This window comes from Hemicordylus capensis, chromosome 14 (genome assembly GCF_027244095.1).
Source record: "Hemicordylus capensis ecotype Gifberg chromosome 14, rHemCap1.1.pri, whole genome shotgun sequence".
Lineage (NCBI taxonomy): Eukaryota > Metazoa > Chordata > Lepidosauria > Squamata > Cordylidae > Hemicordylus > Hemicordylus capensis.
The window spans coordinates 16,502,977-16,511,089 of NC_069670.1; positions in this window are offsets into that span (position 1 = coordinate 16,502,977).

Here is an 8,113-nt window from a genome sequence, read left to right on the forward strand (position 1 = left end):
TCAGAGGGGCATTCAGAGAGGTGGCCTATAGCCACCAGACTAGTAGCCCTTGATACATCTCTCCTCCATGAATTCATCTAAGACCCTTTTAAAGCCACCCACGCTAGTGGACATCACCACATCCTGTGGCAGAGAATTCCACAGATTAATTATGCACTCTGTGAAAAAAATACCTCCTTTTGTCAGTCCTACATTTCCCAGCCTTCAGTTTCATGGCCCCTGGTTCTAATGTTGTGAGAGAGGGTGAAAAATTTATGTCCACTCTTTCCACCCCATACATGATCTTATAGACCTCTTTCATGTCTCCCCGCAGTCGTCTTTTTTCTAAACTAAATAGCCCCAGGTGTTGTAGCCTTGCCTCATAAGGAAGGTGCTCTAGGCCCCTGATCATCTGGGTTGCCCTCTTCTGCACCTTTCCCAGTTCTACAATGGCCTTCTTGAGATACGGTGACCAGAATTGCATGCAGTACTCCAAATGTGACCACACCATCGATTTGTATAAGGGTGCTATAATATTCGCATTTTTTATTTTCAACCCCCTTCTTGATGATCCCTGGACTTCTACGCCAAGAAATTAACCCATCTCTGCCCTTCTATTCTTCTCCCATACCAACCAGACTGGTGAATTTCTAATATGTGGGTTCAGATTTCCAGGCAGCTCACTCGATCTATTCAACCTGACCCTTCTGCATGCTGATAAAATAAGGAGAGACATAGCTATGCTCACTTGAGGTCTTTGGGGGAAAGTTGGGATCAAAATGTGATCGATAACCTCAGAAATTCAGAAAAGGCCTCTAGAAAATTCGCATTTTGCGAGGACATTAAGGACAGCCAGGAGTTTCTTGGTGAAAAAAACAATTGCAGAATTCAGCAATGCAGATTTTATACTCCATGGTTTAGGCCACCATTGCTCAGATTCACTCCCCGGGAGTATCTCCGACTCCAGAGAAGGCAGGGAAAGACCCCTGCCTGAAACCTTGGTGAGCTGATGCCATCAGGGGCGGATTAACGCATAGGCAAGATAGTCACATGTCTATAGTGGCAAATTCAGAGAGGTGGCAAATTTCCGGGGAGGTCGGGCGCGTGCACAGAGAGCCTCGAAATAGGCCAAAAATGGCTCAAACTGTCATTTGGGCGGAAAGGAGTTATTGCTGCCACCTCCTCCACCTCGGTCTCCCCTCACCTCTGCGAGTGCTCCTAGAGCACCGCACCACTTCACACACAATTTGGGTTTTTCACTGTGCGTTCTAGTGTTGCCCGATTTATATCCGGGGCTAAAAAAAATCCACTATTTGTGTCTGTCTGGGGGGACAACTTTGAGGCTGCAGTAAAGCCTCCCAGTAAAGCCTGCCATGTTTAAAAGTCCCAGGTAGGGCTGGGACTGAGAGACCCTTGCCTAAAACCCTGGAGAAGCCGCTGCCAGTCAGTGCTGACACTACTGAGCTAGATGGGCAGGGGTCTGACTCTGTTTGGCAGCTCCCTATATTCCTAGTGGGAACTGTGGAGAAAAGCCACCATGTAAATTCTCAATCCTACAGAAAACTAAAGGTGCATGTATACACCTTGGATTCCAGGAAAGCCGATTTTAATAGCTTAGAGAAAAGCTAGGGAGGCTTCTGTGGTTAGATAAAGTTACAGAACATCATTCTGGGATGGGCTGGACTTCCTCAAGCTTGGGTGGCTACAGTCACAAACTGTCCCAATGAGAAAGAAAAGACGGGAGAGGTTTAAAGATGATAATAAGGTGGCTGCACAAAACCTTAGAGTGAGTCACCAGTAATTAACATAGACAAGGAGCCCAGGGAAAGCGAAAGTTCAGATTGAGTTGAAACTGACGAGGGATTCCAGGAGTAACAAAAAGGCCTTTTCAGATATGTTCAAAGGAGGACATGCTCCCAGATAGGGTTCTCTGTAACTGCGATTCCCAGACTACAGGCCCCATCATCCCCAGCTGCAGTGGCCTATGGCTGGGGATGATGGGAGTTGTAGTCCAGCCGCCCCCCCCGAAGAAACCTTTGGGACACCCCCACATGGCACATCCACACTGCCGGGAGTGTTCAGAGTTGATATTTATTGGTTGGTTTAAAATATTTCTGTCCCACCCCTCCAGGACAAGGTTTACAACAGTAAACAATAAAAGTAATCTCAAGTGAAATAAAAATAAAATAAAAGTAATAGGAGATGTAGCACAATGAAACAAAACACAATGTAGAATACAAACCATTAAAACAAATCCGTGGAATAATGGTGGAACTCCATACGAGCCGTCTCCTTCGGCTCGAATCGGCGCTCCTGTGATTGTATCGTTTCCCACTGCTGCTATACTTACCCACTATCTGTTTGGCCTGGCCTTCCAGGGTTTTTAATTTGTTGCAAGTGTTTTAAACTTGCTGTAACCTGGATTTCCAGAGTTTTTTAAAACTGTTCTGAATGTTTTCGCTGTTAATTGCTTTATGGTGTTTTAGAGTCTCTGTTTTTAATTATTAATATGATTTTAATTCTTTTGTTTTCATGTAAAGCACCCTGAGCCATTTTTGGAAGGGTGGTATCAAAATCGAATGAATGAATGAATAACCCAAGCATGTGTTGTGCAATTCAAGAAGATATCTCCGGGATCCCTCGTACAAAGTGAGGAGAAAGTAGGGAGGGAGGGAGGGAGGGGAGAGAGAGAGAGAATATGTTCTTCCCTATCTTATGATCTCCCTCTTAAGTTGATTTGCAGTGAGTTCAGAACAGGGGTAGGGGGAGTTAGCCCTTCATCACCCAATTAACGTATCTGCACAATTAACTGTGAAGAATAGATGGACCAGTTGCATGTGAGCCAGCAGAATGACGCAGCTGCTAAAAAGGCAAACACTGTACTGGGCTGCATTGACAAAAGGCATAACGTCTCGATCCCAAGCAGTGATAGTTCTGCTCCGTTCTGCATCGGTGAGACCTCACTGGGAGTACTGCGTCTCGTTCCAGACCACCTGGGCTGGGGTTGCCACTTTTGGATACAATACTATTCAGGTTTTATTGCAAGGAGTCTTTCAGACTCTCTGGCTCTCTTGGGTCCATCCCTTGAAGTTTGCACCAAGATGAATGGTTCCCACCAGCAGCCAACCAGCTGTTCCTCCCTCACTTTTCTCATATCGCAGGCTGCAGCTGCTGTTCTAATCACAGATTCAATTCCCCTCCATTTCCTGCTGTGGCTTCCCCCCACCCCTTCTCATCTCAAAATTATTTATATTCATTTGAATCTCCCCATAGAATGCCGCAGAAAGTCCTGCTATGAAACCTGATCGGCACCTGTTAATAAGGTTTCCCATGCCTAGAAGTGTCTTCCTATACAGTCCTGACACATCCGGCATGATCTTCTGCCAAGTTCGTAACCAAAAGTAAGAGAGCTTGATTGATAGATTGTTTGATTGTATTTATATACTGCCCCGTGTCGAATTCTCTGGATGGTTTACAGTTTATGATTGATTGAATTTCTATACCGCCTGATGTACTGTGCAATTCAAGAAAATAAAACATAATATAAAGACAATATAAAAAGTTAAAATTCATAAAACAGGTAAAAAATCTCAATGAATAAAAATGCATTAAAATTTCTATTTCCATTAAAAGCCTGGGAAAACGTTAAAACCCAACAACCATTCAAACCTTAAATCACATCAAGCAAATTAAAATAACTGTCAATAAAACTTTAAAACGTTATAAATGGAAAGCCTGATGAGACAGGTGCGTTTTCAAATATTTATTTATCGTAAGGCGTTGATTCTCCTTTGGGAGTGGAGAGGATACCCAGGCATTTCTGTCAGCCTGAAAAGGCTCTTTGGGTGCCAACCCCAAAGTTTCCACTTTGCTTTCCCAGAATCATAGAATGTTAGAGTTGGAAGAGACCTTAAGAGGTCCTCTAGCCGAACTCCCCTTACAGGCAGTCTTGTGGCATCAGGCAAGGGGGGAAACGTCGTGGAGCTGTTGGATGGCAAGAATAACCATTTTTCTTGATTGGCCTGTGCTTGAAGATCTGCTTTGCTCTCCGTTGTCGTCCTCACGTCCTTTCTCGTTTTTCCTCCTCTGCTCTTTCCACACTACTTTTTTCAAGTTCTCTAGGGATTCTGTTGCCCAGGGTAGGATGGTTCTTCCCTCAAGGAAAGGACCACCACTGGAATCTGTTTTCTCTCTCAACCACCTTCCCACCAAAGGCATTTTTAATGTACTTTAATTTCTCTTATCCCGACGTACCTTTACCATATGTAATTACCCCTTATACCTCATGCTGGTCTAGGACCGTAATTTGATTGATTGAGACCCCCAGCCCTCTGGTGAGCAGGAGGTGTCGCACCACACAGATCTCCTCGTCCCAGTTATTTCCACAGCCATTTTTGGGGCGGTAAGGAACAGCAGGAATCCCTTTTGAGCAGGAGGAAAAAGCTCCCACTGTTTCTTACCATCTCCATCTCTCAGGGCAAACCTATCAGGAGGGCTGGTCCTGGGGGGAGAGAGCAGGAACTGTCCCCTTTGCTAAGCAGGGTCTGCCCTGGTTTACATTTGAATGGGAGACTACATGTGAGTGCTGTAAGGTTTACCCCTTAGGGGATGGGGCCGCTCTGGGAAGAGCACCTTCATGCTTGCATGCAAAAGGTTCCAGGTTCCCTCCCTGGCAGCACCTCCAAGAGAGGGCTGAGAGAGAGAGAGAGACTCCAGCCTGCAACCTTGGAGCAGCTGCTGCCAGTCTGTGTCGACAATCCTGAGCGAGATGGACCAAGGGTCCGACTCAGTAGACAGCAGCTGCCTATGTTCCTATGAGAGGGCTGGGCTGGGCTGCTCTCCTCTCCCTGTGGGTCAGAAACAGATCCGAGGGAGGGACGAGATTGGTGGTGACCACACATCATGGCTGGCGAGTGAGCCAAGCCTCCATGTGTGGGTCCGCTGTCCACACCCTTTCCCCGAGGAGGCCTTTTCAGGTGAGAATCGAGATTCCACCCACACTTGCTGCTGTTTGGAGAACTGGAGCAGAAAATGCCTCTCCCTTCCGCCCCTCTCCTTCAGCCATCCTTTTGTTCCAGGGGCCGGGCACCCCTTACGGGCCAGGGCTCGGGGACAATGGCAGGCCTGCTGGAGCATGAGAGATCTTCTTTGTGCCCCTTGGACCCCCCCCCCTTTCTCCAAGGCATCCCCTGCCCTCCCCCCAAGAGCAAGGGCAGACGTCGACGCCACAAAGCAGCAATTGTGTCCAGCTCCCGAGAGGGCAGGAAGACAGGCAGATGCCGGCTGGGAAAGCAGCATGGGACAAGCCCGCCCCTGATGGAAGGCGGCGGCAGTGTGTGTGTGTGTGTGTGTAACGCCCACAGCTGGCTCACCGTGCAATAAAAGCCATTGGGGGGAGAGAATTCCTCCTCCTGAGAAATTCCCCCAGAATGGTCCCTTCCCACTTTTATCACCCGAGCGGACATGATTCTGCTGGTAAGAGAATATTCCTTCTTCCGGCCTGTTTTTAAAAGCAAGTCGATAGCCCCGGTGGGGTGAAAGAGCATCATCGGACACAAGTGTGGTGGCGTTGCTAAGAGTCTGGGAAGTTTGATGGAGAACAGAGTCAATTGGGCAGGATGGACTGGATTCCGGAAAACTGGGCGCCACTCTCTGCCCGCTTTTATTTAATTTATTTATTATTTTATTTTTTACATTTCGATCCCGCTCTTCCTCCAAGGAGCCCAGAGCGGTGTACTACATACTGGAGTTTCTCTTTCACAACAACCCTGTGAAGTAGGCTAGGCTGAGAGAGAAGTGACTGGCCCAGAGTCACCCAGCTAGTTTTATGGCTGAAGGGGGATTTGAACTCGGGTCTCCCCGGTCCTAGTCCAGCACTCTAACCACTAAACCCATGCATTGGGTGCCCACCAGTCGGCCTGGGTGTCTAACCTAGTGAGCAAGCGAGGACACCACGGCGAGCCAAGATGCATGGGGCAGCCTCTCCCTAGCCCCACGCCTGCTTAAGGCGGCAGGTCTTCAGGTAAAGCAGACACCCAAGGCAGAAACATCTTCTGTACACTGCAGGCAAGCAGGTCCCAGAGCATGGTCTAAGAGCACAACACTCCACCTGCAGCCATCTTGAAGCTAAGCAGGTCTTGGTGTGGTCACTGCCTGGATGAGAGACCCATGTATGCCACCCTTGGGAGTGTGGCCATAATAAGAGTCACCAAGGGACGGACGCAGTAGCAGGCAGCTTCCTCCGTTCCTATGACATCTTTGAGCCTCTAGGCTTTGTGGAAAGGGCGATTCAGAATTTAAGCGGTGCTCACTGGGCCGAATGCCACCTTTCTTGACATGAAACAGAGAAAGAGCAACTGGCCCTATCCGGCCTCGGCACACCATCCCTCCGATGGCTCTTGCTGGCGTCGGTGCTTGTTGTTGTGTTTGAGATTTTGAGCCCTTTGGGGAGAAGGTACCTTCTTTTTATTACTCCTTCTCTTCATAAGTTGCTTTGAAAATCAAGGTATAAATAGTAGTACCTCTAGACAACATTATCATGTCCATGAAGCGTAAAGGCCAGTGATGTCAATGGGTCGTCTTCTCTCAACTTTTCTGGAGTGGAAATATATATATCTTTTGGAATCCTTTTATACGTCTATTTTAGAATCCTTGGTTTGCTAAACGAATGAATGGATTTTTTCTAAAATGAATGGATTTAAAAAAAAATTTAAACAAAGTCGCCTATCAGTTTACACTCCAAGGAGCTGCTCTAGGCTTTGAACTTGATTGCCCTTGGGAGGACCAGCCTCCAGCGCTCCGCTCTAGCCACAAGAGAGAAAAGGGCAGACTGGCCCAGCTCATTCCACAGAGATGAAGTTACTTTGGGGGCAGAATGAACGGGCGGCCACGTCATGCAGCTCAGGAGGAACAGAATGGGGCTGAAGTGGGCGAGGAAGCAGAGGAACTTCCAGAAGCTATACCTGGTTCAGCTTCACTGCAGCGCCTGAGCTTCAAGTCTGCTGCCCCCTGGTGGGCACTGGCCACCCGATCCAGCCTGTCAGCTTCCACTTCTAGCCTCTCGCACTGGAAGCCTTGCAGCCCCTTTCTTTGCCTCCCTGGCAAACCCAAGAGGCACCCCGCTTCCGGCTTTTAAAGGCGCAGGGATGTCCTTAGCATTTAGAGCAAGACTGCTCAACTTCGGCCCTCCAGCTCTTGTTGGGACTACAGCTCCCAAGCTCCCTAGGCAGAGCGGCCCATAGCCAGGGATGACGGGAGTTGTGGTCCAACAACTGCAGGGCCCCGCCCGACAGCAAAGGTGGCCAACCGGAGGCTCTCTGGCCGTTGGACTAGAACTCCCATCATCCCCTGCTGTGACAGCTGGCAAGCTTCAGGCAGGCCACCTTGCTGTAGGGGTTTCCTGAAGGCAGAAGCCTATAGGGAAGAGTGGGTAGGCCAAAGGAAAGCCCAAGTAGCATGTGAAGCCTTACATTGAGATGGGGGGGGGGGAGGTATTGGTTGGTGACTTTGATAGTTGGGCCAGGGGTTTTTCTCTCCCAAGGAGGTCTATTTTTAAAAGGTATCTTCCAGGATAGGAGTTGGACTACAGCTCCCCTCATCCCCACCACAAGGCCGCAGTGACTGGGGGTGATAGGTGTTGTAGTCCAAAACAGCTGGGGACCTCTGTTCTGGGAGAATGGGGGTGGGGGTGCCCCCCCTTCACCCACATTTAGGGATCTGGTCTTGTGGTAGCAAGCATGAATTGCCCCCTTTGCTAAACAGGGCCCACCCTGGTTTACACTGGAATGAGAGACGACACATGTGAGCACTGGAAGACCTTCCCCTTAAGGGAGGGGGCCGCTCTAGGAAGGAAGAGCCCCTGCCTGCTTGCATGCAGAAGGTCCCAAGTTCCCTCCCTGGCAGCATCTCCAAGATCGGGCGGAGAGAGATTCCTGCCCGTAACCCTGGAGCAGCCGCTGCCAGTCTGAGTAGACAATACTGAGCGAGATAGACCAAGGGTCTGACTCAGTATATGGCAGCTATGTTCCGACGTACCTTCCTGCCCATATTACTTGCCAACAGAGAGGCCCAAGTCGGAGGGTCAGGATCCGGCCGCTTCCTGGCTGACAAAACCGGATCAAGAGAGAGAGAGAGA